Below are 20527 nucleotides of genomic sequence, written 5' to 3'. Positions count from 1 at the left end.
TTTAAAAATTTATTAGCATTTTTTCAGTGTTATCTTAATTAATTTTTGTAGGATGTGCTTTGTATTCTAATAAATTAAATAGAATTGAGAATAAATAAATAATTGTAATTATTAATGTTTTCTCAAATACTATGATAGTAAAATTATGAATTACTTTGCATAAGATTATATGACCGTCATTTGCTTATAATTATTTGAGCTTTATAGATAATATCCAGTAGCTTCTAAATATAAAGTTTAAATCTAATTAATCTTGGAGTGTATTTCCTTGAAGATTATGCAGTGAACGAAACACTTGAGAAGTTTCGAGACAAAAGGTCAATCTGGCGCAGCAACAGGAGCCGAGCGTGAGCGTGCAGTGGACAGTTCGCAAATTGGAGCAATGATCGTGCATAATTGCATAGTCCTCAGCACAATTAGTCGTGTGCAGGACAGGGCTGCTAATTAAGTCGGCCTCCTCGGGGAGACGACGAGAGGCCTTTCATAAATAACAACGCAAATAATGAGGTCGGCGCGTATAATTAATCTCCGGTTGTAAAATATCACTTCCCACCAGGCCGGCGCGGTGTTGCCTTGTTAGTGCGTGGCAATTATTCCCACACACTCCATCTCGAGTTGGAAAGTTAACACCCCACGTACTCTCTGTGAGTGGAATGCCCTCGCATTAAAGGCAAAATTAAGCCGACAAGGAATATTGCGTGCAAAATGGAATTTTGCAAATTAAATTATTATTGTAAATCTTTCATTTTTAAAAAAGGTTTATATGCAAATATCAAATTGGCAAAATTAAAAGAAATAGTTTATTGTTCTTAATATAAATAAATTTTGGCCAAATTGCTGAGAATATTGTTCAATCTTGATCAATTAATCGTTTAGGAATATTGGTCCATTACATTGGCCAATAATTTAGCTTTGATTTCATATAAATATCCCATTTTTTTATTATTAATTATTCATAATCCATGCTCGCTTAAACAAATTAATTTATTAAAAACAAAAAATATGATTTTGGAACACATTTTAAATTTTTTGAAGAAAATGAACACTTTTTTTTAATTTACATTCATTATTATTTTTTTTTTTACAACACGAATTTTCCATTTTGCCAATAACCTCTAAAGGAGACCGTGAATTGAAAAAGGAACTCATGCAGAAAAAATTTAATGAAAAATCGAAACAAATTTTGGCTAATGACTCAGAAAAATGCGCAACCCTTTGAAGTGAGCAGAGCGTGATGAGCGACGCAATTTTTCAGAGCCAACGAAGGGTACGGGGTAGTTTAAGGGAGTACTTTGTGCGATATCACCCCCGCAGACGGGGACCATAAATCAAGCGCGGCCGCTCGCTTTTCTTACCAGAATCAATCTATCATCGATATATGTAATCATCATCGGAGGACTTTTTGGGATGAGATGCGTGCAGATTTATCTTGGTAGCGGCAGCCGCGTGACGTCGCCCCGAGCCAAAAAGTCAGCCAACCTGTCATCCGCCCATGTATCGACTGCGACGGGAGCTGCGGCGGCCGCAACTGCCAAAGTGTCCGCAGATGTTAATTTGCGACGCCTGGCTCCGGCGGAAAATAACTGATCGATTGCTATAGACTTGATATTTTTTCTTCAAATATAACGTAACTTATAGGCAGGTCTAACATAAAAGCTCATCTAATATTTGAAGAAGAAATTGCAACAAAACATTTTATTGTTGTTTATTTTATTATTATTTTTTAATTTTACTTACAAAATACTTATAATTAAAATACTTAAAGATGCCAGCCTTATGAATGAAAATCACCCAAAAGATGCGTCTTGGTGCGAATTGTTAAATTGAAAGTAAATCAGCTCGAAAATTCACATGGATTTTTATAACGAGCGAAAAAACAATAAATAAATTTTTATACAAATTTTACTTCTATGCCAGCCTTATGAATGATAATCACCCAAAAGATGAAATTGTGTTGGGAGTTAAGTTAGCCTTTGCCAGCAGCTCAAATCACGCTCGGCGTGCTATTTTTAATGCTCCACCAATTCATTATTAATATTCCGTTTATCTGAGAAAGTATCCAGTTAATTTTAAGCCAACCTTCTTTGGTTTATCATTAAATAGGTTAACCTTTTTCACAAATTCCAAACATCATCCTTTTTTTGTGTAAATAGTTTTGAGGCCCTGAAAGGTTAAAAGAATCCTTTGATCCCTGCTCGTTTGCTCTTTTTTAGGAAACACTGGCTGTGCTGACGTTTCTTTCTGGTCACGTGCAGGCCCTTTTCTCTCCGTCGGCATCTCAATCAGGTGCGAGTGGAAAACTCCATAAAGCTTGCGAGCATTTTTCTCGTTGCTTCTCCTCTCGATATATTAATGCGACAGTAAAATTTACGCCTCTCGGTCATAAAAGAAGTGCTCGCTACTCATCTCGCTTGCCATGATTATGGTGCACGGAGGCGGCACAACATCCACTGCGTGCTGTTTATATTTATTTTTCAATCAATAGCTGGCCGGCCGGCCCGGCTGCTCCATAAAAAGTTGCAAAGGCGTACATCTGTAGCGCGCATAGTTTTATTACCGCTGCAAAAACCCATCTTGGCCGAGTCGCGATAAACGGATTTGGGCCTTGACCTGCGGCGGACGGGACCCGTGACGTACACACGCGGGCTGGCTCAAGTTTAATCTGCGAAACGACGGAATTAACAAGGCCGTAAAAGGCATTCGTACTCATTTGCAGGCTTAATTAATTTGCATTGTAATCGCTTCCTAATTGAATTTTATTCCAACTCGCTCGCTGGCTCTCGCGCCACCGTTCCTCCATTGCAGGCTCGTCACCTACTTGAACAAGCGAGTTTTAAAAAGAAGCTCCTCTTGGAATTTCCCTTCAATTAGGGAAAACAATCATTATTTTATTACAATTCAGCAGCGTGGAGATAATATCAATTCATTTTAAATTATACCAAATGCGTTAATTGCACGTTTACTGATTTCCACAGGCGAGTATTGAAGAGCAGATTCCGCTTAGAATTTTTCACTAATAAAAATTTTTTATTTTAAAAGAATAAAAATTTTTGTATTTATTGTTTTCTGAGAAATTCATTGCTGCAGCTTGTTCTAGTTTTTAGCTGTATTTAAAAAATAAAAGAATAAAGAATAATTAAAAATTAAACAACTTCAATCTGCATTGTTGTCTATTGTTGCCCAATTGTTACATCACATTCAAATTTGAAAAACAATTTTAGCGCAAGTTATGAAAAATAATAATATTATATTAATTCAAGTTTAATTGGTTTTTAATTACTGTTCTGAATAAATTTAACACGCCATGTCGACCTTATGTCAGTTTTTAGAGCAGTCTTGAAGTCTCTAGATGCCGAAAGAGGACAAAATTCCAAACACAATAAAGTATATTGATTTAAAAATTTAATATTTTCAGAAAAAATGAACAATAAATTTTATTTCCTAAATTTGGTGGAAAGGAAGGTTCTGATTTTTAATTCTGTTTAAATCTTTGAGCAAATTTTTAAAAGTTAACATTTTGGCACTATTTCAGTCAAAAAGTCAAAAATGTTTTGATGATTTCAACTGCTTTATTAACATTGTCTTTGAATTTTAGCTTTATTATACAATTTTCAAATTATTTCAAATCACCAACAATAAATTTTATATAAAAAATAGGAATTGGCATCTTCTGCTTTCCATTCTACTCGTCTTTTGACTTTATTTAAATATTTTTTAATTAATAGGAAAAAATAACATCTAACCAATATTCTTTTGCAAAATTTTAATTATAATTTTAATTTATTAACAATTTAGAATGCTTATGGCATCACGCGGTAAACAAATTAGCGAGAGTTACAGTAACGAGCTCAACCAACATCGCTCGAGTCGAAGCCCAGCCGTAAACATAAAACGCGCGCATTTCTTTTTATTAGCGCAAATACCGCGGGGAAATGAAAAGTTGGTGGCGCGCGTGAGGGTCTATTAAAGGAATTGCCGGTAGCAAAGGGAATTTTTAACGGCGCCAACCAAATTAGTTCAGAAAAGGTGTCAAGAGTCGTTGAAATTTTAGCTGCTCAAGAGACTTCTCTTTCGCCCTCCCACTCACAAATAGAGAGAGTGTGGTCCTTTTTTTATTTCCCTGCGATGCTCTTTTGAAATAAAGTTGGAGACGAGAAAAGAAAGAGAGACGAATGCGGATTTATCATCCTCGCGAGATGCAAATAACTTTTGCTCACTGTCGCCGGCCCCTAAGTAGTCGAATAAATCAAGCACAAGTATCTTTTTTCACAATCAACTCCCGCCCTAATATTTTTTATTCAAATAAAATGAGCCGAAGACGACGAAGTTCCTCCTCGGAGCAAAAAGAGAATCGAGTGGAAAGGTTGCTCTTGTGATTATCAAAAGCAAAAAAGACCAGATTTCGCTGTAATAAAAACTTTTGTAAATTTTGCATCATAAACAAAATTTTATTGCTGAATAAGGGAAATTGAGCCTTATTGAGCTTTTACGCAAGCCTTTGAGAAAAGATAAGAGGTTTTCTCCGACCATCGCTGATCAATAACGCACTCAGCATAATTCAAAATGTTGTGCTCTTTTGATGAAACCTTTGCTAAGCTACCAAGCTGGAATTCCGAATAAAAAATTTTTTACTCTTAAAAATTATCTTGACATATTTTCTGATATTAGAAGAAAAATTCATGATATTTTATTAGATTCAAAAGCTTTTTTCATCTGCTTTTTTGCTGAAATTAAATAACCAGATTTAGAAACTCCTCTAGTCAAATTATCAATTTTTTTTTACCATAAAGGCAGTATTTCTAATTTAAGCAAATCAATACACACCACCAATTTTATGAAGACGATTTTGATTTATTTTTTAATACTTTATTGCGAATCAGATAAATTAAATAATTAATTAATCAGACTGACGTGAGGCTAAAAAGAAAAGTTCCAATGAGCAAAAACGGTTATCATTGGAATTCAATTCAGAGAGCAACTACGTTTCATCCACCCCGCTGGGTTTTTGTCCTGATACCGCAGACAGACGAACAATCCAGCAGCTCTCGGATGCAAGAGCGTGTTTCAGATATCAAATTAATGAAGCCATCTTTTTAGTGCCGCTCTTTTTGCAGATAACCTGCCTGCTAAGGGTGCTTTTCGTATAAATGTGTGTAGATTACAAATTACACGAGACGGCGGCAGCGGCGGCGGCGGCGCTTCTATTGTTTCAACGGTGTGTGTGAGCTGTAATTTCGCAACTTTATATTCTCCGTCACAAGCAAGGCGCCCACATTGTACACATACACAACAGTGTTTTATTGCTGCGGCTGCAACTCCGACCCTCAAGTTGGAGAAGCAAATTCTCCCTGAGAAGGCCTAGTAGTGGCGAATTTCTGATCTTAACAACGTGTTTGTTTCATTAAAAATGAAATAGATGCAGGTAGGAACAATAAATAACGGTTAAGTACAAGAATCCTGCAAACTATTCCTCGCTATATTTTATCAGCTCGTGAAGACTCCACTTTAGTCTTTTTTATTCTTGAATTCGAATAAATACGACAAAATTTAGTAAAATACTAAACCGCAATGAAAAATTTTGAACTTGTAAGGGATGAAACGAGTTCATTAAAGGATCTTTTTCAGTATTTCAGTTGTGAATTTTGAATTATATTATTTAATTGTGAATTCAAGTAAAGCTAATTAAGAGAAATGGACGGAAACTAAATTGCACTGTTTTTAATAAGAAAAAAAATTTTATTTCGTGAGATACCTTATGTCCTAAAAAGGGACAACTTGAAATTCAATTTTTACGCAAACGATCATGCGTGGGTAAATTAAAAACTAGGATGATTTGCGTAAAATCGCCTCCAGCTTGATGCAAATTATGTGTGGTAATTAATTCGGCAATACATGATGAAACAGCTTTCTGTGCGTGGACACGAAAATTTACGGCGCCTGACCCGAAATAATAATGGACCGTGGCTTAACCGGTTTCGATCAGAGTTATTGCCGGTCGGCGAACGTAAACAGCTCGCGATCAATTTTGCTCATCCGAATATCAGCAGTTGGCGATCTCATAATCGGCAAATTTGATTTTCCCTAAAACAACAAAGTTTGCATAAAAATACAAACAAACACCCAGCGCAAGCATCATAAATTTGAAAAAAAAATTGTGAGAGCAAACTAAATTTGGATATTTTATTTTCACAAGCTTTAAAAAATACGGTAGTCAAGTAATAAAGAGTTAAATTTCCTTTTTGCAGCTTCAAGCTTTCGAAGGGCTCAAGGCTGGAGAGGTAAACATATTTTAAAGACTTTTTCTCGGAAAATGCAAATTATTAAATTTATAATTTCATAATTATCTGCACGTTGTATAATTTTTGTATACACATTAATTTCTTAATCACATTATTCACTAATTCAAAATTTCTCAAAAATGTTCCCCGTTAACGAAGTTGATTTATCAATCTTTTATGATACTGAAGCATGAGACATGTCATGAGACATATTTTTATTGTTTACGCAGTATAATTTATAAATAAGAAAGGTTTTTACACCAATGCTTTGACCTAAAAACCAAAATTTGTTGTGCAATGCTAAAAAATATTAATAAAAATTGTATATTTATTAAATTTTAATATTTAAATAGAAAAATCTCTTTTTATATAAGCAGCTGCGTTTTTAATAAAAATATATTGTAAATTTTCTTTTTATTTTAATATTGTTTGCCAAACAGTAGCAATTTTTTCTTAATGTAAATTGTACAATTCTTGTCTTACTTGATTAAACGATTTAAAATTTTGCGTTACTGATTTCTAGAAAATTTCAACGTGATGTAACAATTCGGACAAAAAATCAATATAATAATAATTCTTAATTACTGATCAAATTCTTAGTCTATACAATTATAATAAAATAAAACTTCAATTTAAACCAAACCCAGTATCTCACTTTTGAGCTTAAGCTAGATCAGCAGAAACCTCATGAAGTGATTAGCGAAAAGCAAACGGTGCATTCTAATCGAATCAATCTCGTCAGCGTAGACAAAGAGCAAACAACGAATGCACCATTCAGTCCGAGTGCAGTTGCTACAAGTGGATTAATTAGCTAAATTAAGGGCCGGCTAAAGGAGGGGGGGACGATCTCTGGCAACAACTTCAAAGCCGCTCCAGCCATAGCCAGAGCATCTCCCTCTCGTTCATAATTCAGCGCGGCTCGACTGCAATAATTAATTATTCACCACGCACTATGTATCACCGGCGTCATTAAAATAATCATCGCCACGCACACACTTTACTTTCCATACGCTTTAATAACCTGGATGCTGCCGGGGAACGCAGCGGGTGTCTTTGCTCGTTAGTGCAGCCAAACTTATTCGCCTGCATCCGCAGAGCCCTGCGCCGCCCCCGCCCGTTCATTCGCAAAGCCGCTTTTCTTTCTTAATGGCACCAAAGAGTGCCAACAGGAATAAATTGTTCCGTATTTGTCTCTGAGCTCTCTCGGCTCGTAACTGTTTTTCTTTTATAAAAAAAGTTGAATATGAGGTGGGGGAGGATTTGACACAGAAATGGTGTCATTTTTATGATTGTCAAATGGACTTTTTAAAATAAGTGAAATTGGTGACAAAATTTGCAAATTTTGTCCAACCAGGCACTGCTGATAATTTAAAAAAATTACTCTTGTTGGAATTTTTGAAATATCCTGACACATCCTGAGTCTAAAAACATTTTCATGTGGTGATATGATATTTTTAATGCAGGTTTAGCTTCAAGAAGATGTTTGCAATTCAATTCCATTGGTATTGAGTGAAAATGTTGCCTTGAAAATTTAAAGCTTGAAAAATGTGGCTGAAATAAAATTTTAATGTACAGATCTTTGCAAATTTTTTATATATAACTGGCAAAAATGACTCATTTTGGGAGAAAAAAAATCAATAAGGACTGTAAATATCTTTAATTTTGTTTGAAAATTGTAGACTTTTGTGCCCAAAATAATCGATTGCAAGAGCTTTTTAATAATTAACTAATACAAAAAAAAATCAGTTTTTTCTCCTCCTATTTTGATAACCTTATAAGGTTTTTGAAATTAATATCCAAACATTGTCATTCAGATTTTGATCATTTTTAAGCTTCTAAATTTCAGTTCTATTTAATCAGTTAATTCTTTCACAAGAGGTAATGAAGGTTATTTGAAAAAAGCCTTATTTAGAGAGAATCGACGGCCAGTCTTAGTAAAAGCAACTTATAAAACTCACATGCTTAATTTCAATGAAAAAAAACTGCGCATTAAAATATATCTTCGTTAAAAAAAAAGTATCAAAATGTCACGATGGAGTTTTTAATTCACATCATTTGAAGATCTGGAGCTGGGAATAAACTTTTAAAATTTAATTTTAATAAATTTCAAATAAATAATTAGCAGTTAATATATTCATTCAATGGGAAAACAGTTTGGTGTCTGAGGTGTCTAGTGTGCGTTTACATGCATTATCTGTACGCGGCGCACGTGCCAGTATGTGTGTGTATAGAGACAATTGGCGCAGCCGTAATCTAGGCGCCGCATCGCGATGACGTCGCCCAGCTTTATGCGCCCTCAAAATTTAGCAGATTTTATATTTCGGAGGCGAATATCGGGCCCGGGAGGCAAACAAAATGCCCTTTGCTCCACACGGTGCTTGCTTGCCTGCTTAATTTCGCAGTCGGTTTATGTCTCTATTTTATAGCGCGCCTCGGCTGGCCGGATGAAAAGATTTCCGCACGCGATAGTAAAATCGCGGTGCGCGAATTTTCCACCAAATTAACCGCGGATTTTTGTGTGTGCATAAAAATGAGCGAAAAAGTTTTAATTGGGAGACAATGAAAGAATGGAGAAGAGTTATTATTTGAAATGATTATCAAGAAGACTGCAAACTCTGCGCCAAAACGTTGGTTCTTTCTTTCTTTGAGCGCCGCCGACCAGCACAATTCAATTAATGAAGCGCTCGCACAACTCCACTTATTCTTCCTCTCCACAAAACTTTTATTCCTCCATTGTGTTGCGTATCTTAGGCGAAAACTGAATCGCGCGCAGTGTCATCAAACGGATTACCAGGCCCTGGGCAATTTTTCGGCCTGAAGTTATATGACGGGGATTTGACGGAGCGATGAAGATGAGTTAATATAAGTTATGAAGCGTATTTACTTCACACTAAATTGAAATTGATTGAATCTACTAATAATGATAAATTTGATTAAAATTAGTTAATAAATTTAGTATGTTATTTTTCAGGGCATTTTACTTGTATGTATAATTAGGTCCATAATGTATCAAGTGCAATTTGTTTCGTTTAGAGTCAAAATATGCCGGACTAAAAGCTTATTTTACACAAAAAGGACTTTTTTAATTTTACTTTCAGAGACTATTTACCCAAAACCCAGAAACCCAAAATTTGAAATATTTTAACTTAACTGCTTCTTTATCCAAATCGATATTATGCAATCGTTCATGGCAAAATAAAATGTCCCACTGACGAGAATTCTCTTAAAAATGATTTGATCACTTTGATTTTAATTTCCGGCGCGTATCGGTTAATTAAAATTCCCAGAACTGCAAGAACAATTACGAAATTGGCTGGAAAAATTCGTTTTTAATTTTTTTTTAATTGCGTCCCGTTCCGCTTTTGACTAGATTGTAAGAAAAAATATAAATTTGGAGTTAAATTGCCATTTGTCAGAGATATAATTTGAAAACAACAAAATGTAAACTGAATATGTCGTAAATTTCATTTACTTACAACAGAATTTAAGAATTTGGGATTTTTGATATATTATTTTTATGGAATTTTTAATAATAGCATTAAGAAGGGCAAGATATTCTTTCATTAACATTTAAGTCCATGATACACAAAATTTTGCTATCCAGTAATTTATAAATATATAATTTTTTCTAGAATTAAACAGACATTATTCAAAAAAGTAGCTTTGTCCACATAGAATGTTATGTTATGAGTTATGAATTGATAATGTTAACAAAATATTATTATTGTTAATATGTTTTAAATGTTTATTGTGAATAAACGTTAAAATTTTAAATAATGTGCTATTAAATAAAATATTTTTTTATTTTAAAAATACAAACAAACTGTAAAAAGTTCAATCCGACTCATTGAAATCTTCTTTCTCTGCAAAACACTAGTAAATTTTCCTCAGATCAATTACTTGGGATTTATAATGACGCACTTATTACATTACTAAATTATTTATGCTCTAAATTTTGTGCTCGTATTGTGAAGTTCAAAGCAAAAATTTCAATATCAATAAAAATCTTCTTACCTTTTCTCTTCCAGCCACACAGGGATGAGAGATCTGGAAACAAAATTGACAAAACTTGAATAACTTCCAAAAATGCAGTGAATCGCGAAAGCGTTGCAATCGCATCCCCCAAAACGCACAGTTCACTGAGTGTCACTTGTTATGGACTCTGAACGTGCATTTGCCCCGGTGAATACATAATATTAATTTCGGGCGGTTTGTGCCCAGCAGAGTGCGTCGTCGGGGCCGATTTCCAAATTCCGGTATGCACAACCGGCAAATCCGAGCGATTTGACTCGCTTGGATCGATTTTCCGGCCGGTTTGGCAATCGCCGGTCGAAAAATTGGCTGCCGGCATAATTCGCACAAAAGGCGCGTGTTTGTTTTCTAATGCAATTAAGTTGGGGGTGCGGAAATCGCTCTCTCGCGGTTTCGAATCTGCGCGTTCGAATGGGAATCGGCTCGCGGCCAATCGAACCGTGAAATGAAGGCTCATTTTTGCAGAGAACGAAGCGTCCCTGGTGGCTTTTGGTTATTCAAGTCTGCACGAGTGAAGAGCTGATGAATATTCCACCAAGCCTCCTTGCACCCCCCAAAACGCTGCAGTTTTTCTTCGTTTGAGATTTTTTCGGCCGCCACTCTGCCGCTGTCAGCGAAATTAAATTACACAACCTCAATTTCGGCCAAGTAATGAAAAAGCTTTTAGAAGTTCCTACTCAAAATTAATTTTAATAGAGAACAGTTTTGGCTATATATTGATGTAAATCTTTCACTGCTTGATATTGCTATCCACGGAAGCAAAAATTCAAGAGAATTTGTTTTTCCCCAGCCCTTTTTTTAAATCATTTATTATAGGAAAGTTTGATGAGTCTGGAAGTTACTCTGGTTCTTTTTTTATTGCAATCATTAATGCAATTGCTTTTTTTATTCCCCTAAAGTTTTGGTAATTTTTCTATAAAAATTATGGATTAATTAATAAATAACCAACAGTGCCTTTAACTAGAAATTTATAATTCTACCAAAACATCGTTTCTTAACGATTATTGATAGATTTTTGGTCATATTTGAGCTTTTTTTATCTTCTTTTTATTAACAATAAATTTACAATTATTACCGGTAGGTTCCGTACAATCTTTATTTTAAGCAGAATTATGAAAATTTATATTTAAGCCTCTAATTGCGAGTAACAGAGCTGATGAGAGCTATTTTAATTTGGCAATATTGCGCCACTTTCTTAATTACAGTTTTTCCGCAAAGTCTGTGCCGTGCCGGTTGAGTGACGAAATTGAGCTTCTGTAGAACGAGGAGAGTCTGTTGCAAGTTTTGAAATATCGTTTCTACAAAAATTTACATTATATTTAATTCGCTAGAATTTCTTCCTTTTTGTTTTAAAAAAAGTCCCTTTCTTAGAAAATGCTTGTAAAGTGGAAAAATACTAAATCGAACTTAGAAAGTTCATTTTTTTTACCAAAAAAAATCATTGGCATGGTTCAAATAATTCTAGTTTAATCTGCATTTTAATTTCCAAGAATTGGGTTTTCAAGTGCGTTACAATTTAAATAATTTCCGAATTTATTTATAAAGTGTATATAATTTTCCTTGTTCTTATCAATTACAAAGTTTTGTATCCACAATTTAGAGGAGTGTTTTAATTAAAAGCACTTTGAAAAATGGAAGCTCATTAATATTCCACAATAGGGCGGTGACGAATGAGTGACGCTTAGACTACAAGGCCGCACGCCCACACGGACACAGCACTATGTTTTATATTTTGGACCAAAATGTGCACGTCATTTCGTTGCGCTCATCCATTCGCTCTTCTAGCTTTTTTCTGTGTGTGCTTTTGTGAAACTCCAGAGGGAGTCGACCGTAATTGAATATCATAGATGTGCGTGCGTGCTTAATGAAATTTGGAAGTTTGCAGCTGAATTTCGGGCGAAATTTTCACTGCAAAAAACTTGTTTGATTATATTCGCAAAATTAAAAAAATGACACCTCACAAAAATATCGCTTTTTTTAATAAATTATTTACACACACAAAGAGTTGAAGGGAAAAAATTCATCACTTGCACTATAATAAAGTTGAAAATTCATTGAAGATACCAAAGCAGCTGAATCAAAAAATTATTTTTAATGTCAAGTGTAAAAAAAAAATAACCAATTCATTCACTCTCTAAAAAATGAGAAATAATAAACACATCTGTTCACTATTTTTAAATAATTTTTTGCATTTCAAGTTCACATGCTTCTGCATCTTAATTTTGTATGAAACTTTATAAAAAAATTACTTTCCATCAAAGAGTTAGATTTAGGAACAAGTGTTTTTAATTCTTGAGCTCACATTTTTCTTTTAATCAAAATCCTTGAGAAATGATTGCATTCTAGATTGGGGATGAGGATTATATTTATCCAGCAGAGAAAACAGATGCTCTCGGCGGGCTGACGTTTTTGGCAATAAACGCGAAAAGCGATAATCCAGCGGAAAAACAATAAAGGCCCGCCTCGGCCGGCAGCTAATAACAGAAAATCCCCCGGGGCCAATTTTATTCTATCAATAGACGGAGCGAGGTGTATCGGGGGGAGCCGCCCACACCCATATGATTTATCCGATGCACCGCATTACCCTCGAAAGGGTACAGAATCGAGAAAACCCCCCATTCGATCTCACCCGGCTATTTATCTGTTGCTTTGTGGCCGCGCGTTTGCATACAGGGCCGTTATTACCGGCGATGATTGAGTATTCACGAGCATTCTTGCAATGACTGGTGCAGGGCCATTATAAATATTGATGATATATTGACAGGCCATTAATATTTGACGGCGATCGGCCGGCTGAAATTGGCTATTCCGGCGCGTTAGCTCGTTCAATATATAGAAGGAATTATTATCCTCACGCAGTTGACGGTAAACCTAAAAAAAAAAAAAAAATAGACGCTTAGCTGTGCATACAAAATAATCAAATGTCAATATTTGCGTAGGGATGAACGTCAGCCCGAGTGAGGATAAAAGGTACTCTCGCAGTTTGAGGAAATAAACTCCTTTCATTCCCCGCGCTCATATAGGAAAAAGCTTGTTTGTTTGGAGATAAGTTTTAAATCAAACTCCATCTTGCTTCGCTGAAAACATAAACACACATGAGACGGAGAGCAAAAATAAATTCCAACGAAATCCCTGCACCCAAAAAGGCATGTATAATTTAATGTGGAATTGGGCATTCAGTTTAAGAGGAAAACTATATTTTAATGGACTAATTGATAAATCATTAGCAAATTTTAATTGATTTTAGGCAATATTCAGCAGATTGAATTATTTTAATCTGTTTTTGAAGTTTAAATTTAAATTAGTTCAAATTATCAGTTCTTTTTTAAACTGATCAAATTAATTAAATTAATTGACTTCTTTAAACCATTGCATTATATTTCAATAAATTGGAGGACATTGAATTTTTGGAAAATATTGCAAGATCCGCAATGAGTCTCGTCACTCATAAAATGCAACGTTGAATCGTGAAATTCTGATTTTCTATATAACTTTTCACCTATTTTCATATTATACTCATTGAAAACTTCAATTTACATTAGTTTGGACAATTGTAAAAGTTGAATATTTGAATAATCTTGTTTGTTTTGCGTGCAAATATTTTACTTTGATGTCGCATTAAAAATTAAACTTTAAATGGAAGAGCTTAAAACAAATTAATAGAAAGCTTCAAAACACCATTTGCGTATTTAATATTTCATCAACGAGTCAAATCAAATAGCAAGAAAAATATCTAATGAAAATTATTTTCTATCCAATTGCATAAAAAATAAGTCAACTAATATGTTTGCTGAATTAAAATTTATAATTTTCATGTTGAAAATTGCTCTCCATTTAAAATGAGGCTAATAATTTTCTCAAAAATTCTTCGACGGGGAGAGGCGCTAAAGTTTGACGTCTGAACGCCTTCGAGGCAAAAATTCCACAGTCAATGATTTGCATTTTTGCACCCCGGGCGTTTTCGCAACTTTTTGTATAGGCGCGCAGAACTTCATTTTTATTAAGCCTTTGGGAGCTGTTAATGTTGTTTATCTAAAAACTTTGCACACAATACGCGGCAAAGGAGGCGCCTAAGAATAATAGAGACACGGTGGTGTTTTCTTTGGCAGCAAATTCAAATTATCCTCTGATATTCGCGGCTGCGCGTCTCAGACAAAACAAACAAAACCTCACAAGATAGGGAGAAGAAAGAAAGGAATAAAAAGCGCCTCTGAAAGGAGAATGAAAAGGAAAATATAATTCGGAAAATTGCTTTCGTCGCCGAAAATAAAAAGAGTCAAAAGGAAGAGCTGATTTCTGGGGTGCTATCCAAAAATTAAATCTCGCCTCTAATAATGTATTAAAGGAGTTGCGCGTGTCAGATAAGATTTCGCGTCGTCATTTTCAATAAAAAAGGAGGAAAAGCTTTTGAAAGTGGCGGCGTCACTTTTGTCAGAGGATTTTATTAAAAGGCGGTCCCTGAAGATCTTTGCGGACCTTAATTTCGAGACCGCTATATTACTTTCCGACTGGCCTTTGGTCCATCTCTCTCTTTCTTCTTTGTCCAGCCCGTCCGTAATCTCATTTCGCTTTTTGTCCCCGTCGCCGCCGCAAGAGTTTTCGGCGCGGATAATTTCGCACAGAGAGAAAAGGTGCCAAGTGAATTTTATCTGCGCGGCGCAATCACGGCCTGATTTCGCATTCCCGCAGCTGCTTGTTGCCGCAATCAAGATGAAAAGCAGCCGGATGAGAAAGTGTAAAAATAGTCTCTGTCGGTAACGAGACGAGAGCAGATACAGTAATTGGAGTGCTTTTGAAAACTTTTGATGAGGTTTTTCGAATTCACAGAGGGAAGGCGCCGAGTGCGGAGAGAAATGTCAATTAATGCAGCACCTCGTTCTGACTTTTCCTCTTTGTGTTCTTTTAAATAACCCACCTAACCCCGCGTGCCAATAAAGAGATGTCAGCAACATTCCCGTGCCACAGGGCGACAGCCTAAATTTACTTCCGTCTGTTTCCCTTTTGAAATGTTTTCAAAGAATAACTAAAAGAGGAGTGTAGAACTAAAGGACAAAAACAGCATTTTTATATTTTTAATGCAAATTATTTTATTGTAAATTTTTTTTTAGGTAAGAAACGTTTAATTGAATTTTATATTATTATTATTTTTTTATATACAAGATATTTTTATTATACCGTAGTTTTAATATTATAATTTTTTAAAAACAATTTTTCTGAAAAGTCATAGAATCAGATATCAATTAGTTATAATAATTATATATAGAATGCGATGCAGGCTGAGGCAAAATTTGTAAGTGAATGTAAATATTAATAAATTTCTTTATGCAATTTTTCTAAATTAAATATAAGTAATTATTGTGGTAAATTGATAACTTTAACAGTTTTATAAATGAAAATAAATCAGATTAACGAGTAAGCCACCTTACCTTATTGTTAATCGCAAAGGGAAAGCAGTACAAGCAAAACATAAATGACAAGCTATAATTACTTAGTGATAAAGTGCTGATGAATGATGGTAAAATATAGATATTAGATAACCCAACAATATTAATGTTTATTTCAGGGGATGTTTAGTTTTTCTGTCATCGTATTATTTTGATGTAATTCATTCTCTTGTGTATCTGATCAAATTTGTAATATTATTGAATCTATGGATGATGTATTTGGGCAGAGAGTGCTTGGTGACATCAATAAACATTGTTCATTGTTTAAAGCTAATATAGAAAAATGTCTTCAAAATTTAAATTTTTCCCTTCTCTCACAATATGAAAATTATTATGAAAACTTTTATTTATATTTGTTGAATTCCGCAAAGGATTCTGTCCAATATTCCTATTCTATGCTAAGTGATTTGAGCAAAATCATTTGGGCAACTTCTTTCGGTTGTTGTAATATTTGGGCAACTTCAGCAAGTTTAATTTTGGGCCAATTAAGAGTCACCAAAACTTTAAATTTAACTATGGCTGCTAAATTCATCATCATAACATCATAAGATGTGATTTTATCAAGTGGGACAAATTATGCAAAAGTAAAATTTTGAGAACTTTGATCGTCCAATGCAAGTTTTAATCATTTCATTACTTTTTAATTAGACAATAACATGGCGTCAATATAATAAAACACCGTCTAATTTGCTTAAACAACTCACAAAAAACTTTTGCTTTTTAGGTTTTTGAGAATTATATAATATTATTGTTCTTTTGAAAGCAAAATAATCAACCGCCACTTAATTCAACAAGGAAAGGCAGAATTACACATGAAGTTAATTTTGAATTATCGCAAAAACTTTCCAGAGAAGGAACCATCTTGTAAAAAATAAATGTAAACACAATAGCACGAATTATGAAATGCTGACGTGAGCTCTCCAAATTTATTTGTTTAATGCTTTTCGTCTCGCTTGGCAATAAAGCCACAAAGGAGCTCGCAACTCCAAAAATCGGAGCAAGAAGCGCGCAATTACGAGCGCAAGAGACGCCAGGGGAGCAGAGCGAGCGCAAAGTCAATAGCTGTGCGAAGTTTGCCTCAAACTTTACACAAGAATGATTCTGAGTGGATGCTGGGATTGTTTAGCCGAGTTGTTTCGTGGCGGCAGATTTCGTAGACCAATAAATACACAGCGCAGGCCTTCGGACAGAGATGGGGACCCGAGCTTTTTTGGCCAACAAAGGCGGAAGAGGCCTCGCATTTATGCAAGGCGAAGCAATAAATTCACAGCTGTGCCCCAGTCGCCGCCGATTTAATTTATATATGAATGAAGAGAAGCCCGCAAAATGCAAGCCAGATTCTGGTGTATTAATATTTATGGACGAATATATCTGCCTCGCCCAAAAACGGGGTAATATGATTTATATTTCTCTCTGGATGAACTGAAGTATAATTAAATAAATTCTATTATAACATTGTTTTTTATTTTTTATTAATTTTATTTTTAATACCCTATTTTATTTAATATTTTATTAAAATTGTAAATGTTATATTTTTATTTTTTTTTTAACACAACATTTATTGAAAGCTAAAACTTAAAAATTGTATTTTTATATTCAAGAAAGTATTGTAATTAAAAGACTTTTAAAAAATTTTATTTAAATTATCCACCTTCCAAATTTGTTGTAATTATTTATTTCACAAAATTTAAAGCACTGGACTCGAACTCTAAATTTGAAAATTTTAATTTTTAATAAAATGTAAAATTAACTTATTTCATACGATTTTTGAAGGAAAAGGGCCGATTAAAAGAAGAATTAATTGATGGTAATAATCTAGAAGCGATAAAGAGTGGAACTAGTGCTTTTCAGCATGTTTGATACAAGCTGTTTTTATGGCAGATGATTTCTTAATTTTGACAAACACGTTTCTTGCTTGTGAAGTTTCTCCATCAACTCATTTGATATAGTAAAAGGTTTTTATTAGTCATCACTGTCATCAGACACTAATTTAACGTATGTAAAAAAACCAACGCAGGATTTTACTCGATTTTTGTAATTATAATTTTGTTCTCATTTAAAAGCTTTTCATTAAATACGCGCGATATTCCTATCCCTTTAATCAACAAAGACGATAACCGAAAAAATTTAAGTTCAAATATTTAAATATTCAAATACGCCTGTAATTAATTTTTTTCCAAGTTTTTACTGTATTAAAAAGTCGACATTTGAAAATGAAATATTACAAATTTTTCCTCAGAAAAAACCTTTACTTTTCTTTTACATGCTATCTGGCGTTTGATGCTGCCACCCCCCAAGTTTTGCACAAACTCTTTTTAGCAAATAAGCGAAAGGCTCAGCCAAATTTGCAAATTCTCATTTTTCAGCGGGGATCATTAAAAATTCCCGGCCGCCGCAATTTGCATTCATGAGAGCGCGCGAAAGCTCTTAAATTGTCTCGCCGCTCTGGAAAATGAGGAATTTTATTCCGGGGCAAAGAACGAACCCGGGTCAAGTTATTAGTGCAGTCGCCGGGAGAGGAATTAGGGAAGCGAGCGGGTTTTAGCTCAGGATTTCCTAGCTTGAGTCGCTCGGTCGGCGAATATACTTAAGAGGAGGGGGTGCACTTTGCGCCGACGGGGGGATAATTAAATGGCCACGCAAAGAGTTTCCGCTTCTCTCGCGGTTGCTCCGCGACGACGCACGCTGCCCGTTCCCGGTCTAAAAGCTATTTTGTGTAAAAAGAATTAGGCCGGTGGTGTTGCCGCCACGCTTTGTTTGCTTCTTTCGTAGCCAGACCGTGACTGCAGGGAACAAATAAGGCGAAAACATTTATTTTTATATGTCTTCAAAAAAAGGCTGCTATAATTTTATATTCACCTTTTCTTCAAAACTCTTAAAAAGGAGAGTTTATTGAAATGAAAATTTGTTTCCGTGACAAACGAGAGCAATTAATGGATTCGCCGAGTTTATCAGCAAAATTTATATACAACGCACCGTGTAACGGTTCAATGGTGAACATTAGCGAGTCCCATTATTGCCTCGCCGGGTTTTCACGTTCTAAATAATTGATTTTGTTAATAGATCAATGTGAAGTGCATATTTATGCAAATCAACATGTCTGCTAATTCGATTATTTGTCCATGTCCGGCCTGCAAGTAGGTTTGCAAAATCACATTTGGCTCGAAATTGCGTTAGAATTATGTCATAATTTGATTAGAAACTATCGAGACAGGCGTAATAGTTTGATGCGGTTTGATTTAATTTGCTTTAACATTATTACAATTGCATAATACGTATTGTTATTATTATTATTATTATTTTAAATTTGGTCTAAATTGGAGTTGTTTTAAAAAAAATCTCAACTCACCAGCGCTCTTCTTTGTTTAGAATGGATAGAATGGAAGCTCTGCGCAATGTTTAGGGATTTCACCAATCAAATAATGAAAAGAGAAATTATAAATATAATGTTTAGAGGAAAGTTTTTTGATGATTGAATTTCTGACTTAATCTATTTAAAATATAAATATTTAGTCTAGTTTTATTATCAGATAATTTTTAGATTTTGTAAATATAATAGTAAAAAGATCTAATAATTTGTTTCTGCATTTATAATAAAAAAAAATATATATTCGATTGCTTCATTTTATTGCAATGAAAATTGATAACATTTCGTCGGCTACGCGGACAAATGGCCATTCTGGGGTGGCGCCTCTACCGTCTATTGCATGGAACTAAATGGGATGAAGTGGAGGGGATAGTGGCCATTTGGCCGCGTAGCCGACGATTTTAAATCTGCAAGGCTATTAAAAAATATGGTAGTAAAAATCTCTAAATTTTACTGCATTTAAATTGCGTCCATAAACACACAAAGCTCAAAGTTTACACTTCTGCTGTTAACATATATTTTCATGCCCCCGTTTTCAGCCTGTTGAAACGTGATCTCGTGTATAACGTGGCATATTTTCACTCCATCAAACAATGGTCGATGCGACACTAGTATAATAATATCAATAAAATGTTTTCCCGAACAGTTCCAATACAAAACTGGTGGCGCGAAGCAAGGAAGGACCATAAATTTTATTCGCACATCCGCGGCTGCTTCGCTTTTATGCCAACCGGGATGGGCACCTAAAAAGAATTTCTTTCGGCGGGGAGAACAAAGGAGGCCATTTGGCCAAATGTATTCATGTTTGTGTATCGTCAATTTGCATACGCGAACACCAGCGGCAGCCATAAATGAAAGAGAGAAAGACTGAAAACACGCCCGAGTGCGTTTCTCTTCATCGGTATTTTATATAAATGTGCAAAAAAAATCAATCGGTGTGTTTTTTTTTTGTGCGATGCTCTCTCATTGCTGATGGCTTCAATTAACAAGCAGAGACAAAAATGAATTCCCTTGAGCGCCGACTACGCTTTTCCGACGGGGAAAAGTTGGTGTTATTTCGCGGCGGCGGACTCTGGGATTACATTATGGAACGACCGTGCAGGGAATGAATTTATTCATGTGTGGCAGAAAATTTTTCATTTTTCCAACTCTCGTATATTTTTCTTTTTAGTGCTCCCGAATTAAAATCTACACAGGTTTTATGTCATATTTGCGCGCGGAAAAATATAATAAAAAAAGTCAGCGCTAGGCCGGCCCTTTTTCATATAAATATGCGCGGCCGGCACCGAGGTCCAGAGAGCAATGGTGCGCACACGGTCGTATATTATTATCAACCCCCGCGGTGGCTCGATTAAAAAAATATGCCCTGCCGAGATTTATCTCGGGGTCGGTCAGTGCTGCTGGTA

The 20527-nt window shown here is 34.9% G+C and overlaps 2 protein-coding genes across 3 annotated transcripts in view; one reads left to right on the top strand and one right to left on the bottom strand.

Moving 5' to 3' along the window:
* The window catches only part of LOC132194536 (nucleolar and coiled-body phosphoprotein 1), a 123561-nt gene that overhangs the window by 69109 nt on the left and 33925 nt on the right, over window positions 1-20527 (top strand). The window lies entirely within an intron of this gene.
* Window positions 1-20527, bottom strand: part of LOC132194538 (uncharacterized) — a 100644-nt gene that overhangs the window by 75580 nt on the left and 4537 nt on the right. For both annotated transcript variants that reach the window (XM_059615858.1, XM_059615859.1), the window contains exon 2: window positions 10293-10325. The gene's annotated coding sequence lies outside the window, so the exon portion shown is untranslated. The remainder of the gene's footprint in view (window positions 1-10292; window positions 10326-20527) is intronic.

Source organism: Neocloeon triangulifer, unplaced genomic scaffold, assembly GCF_031216515.1.
Source record: "Neocloeon triangulifer isolate White Clay Creek 2 clone unplaced genomic scaffold, ASM3121651v1 ptg000008l, whole genome shotgun sequence".
Lineage (NCBI taxonomy): Eukaryota > Metazoa > Arthropoda > Insecta > Ephemeroptera > Baetidae > Neocloeon > Neocloeon triangulifer.
Note: the sequence above shows the minus strand (reverse complement) of the source record. Positions and strands in the feature narration are given on the sequence as shown.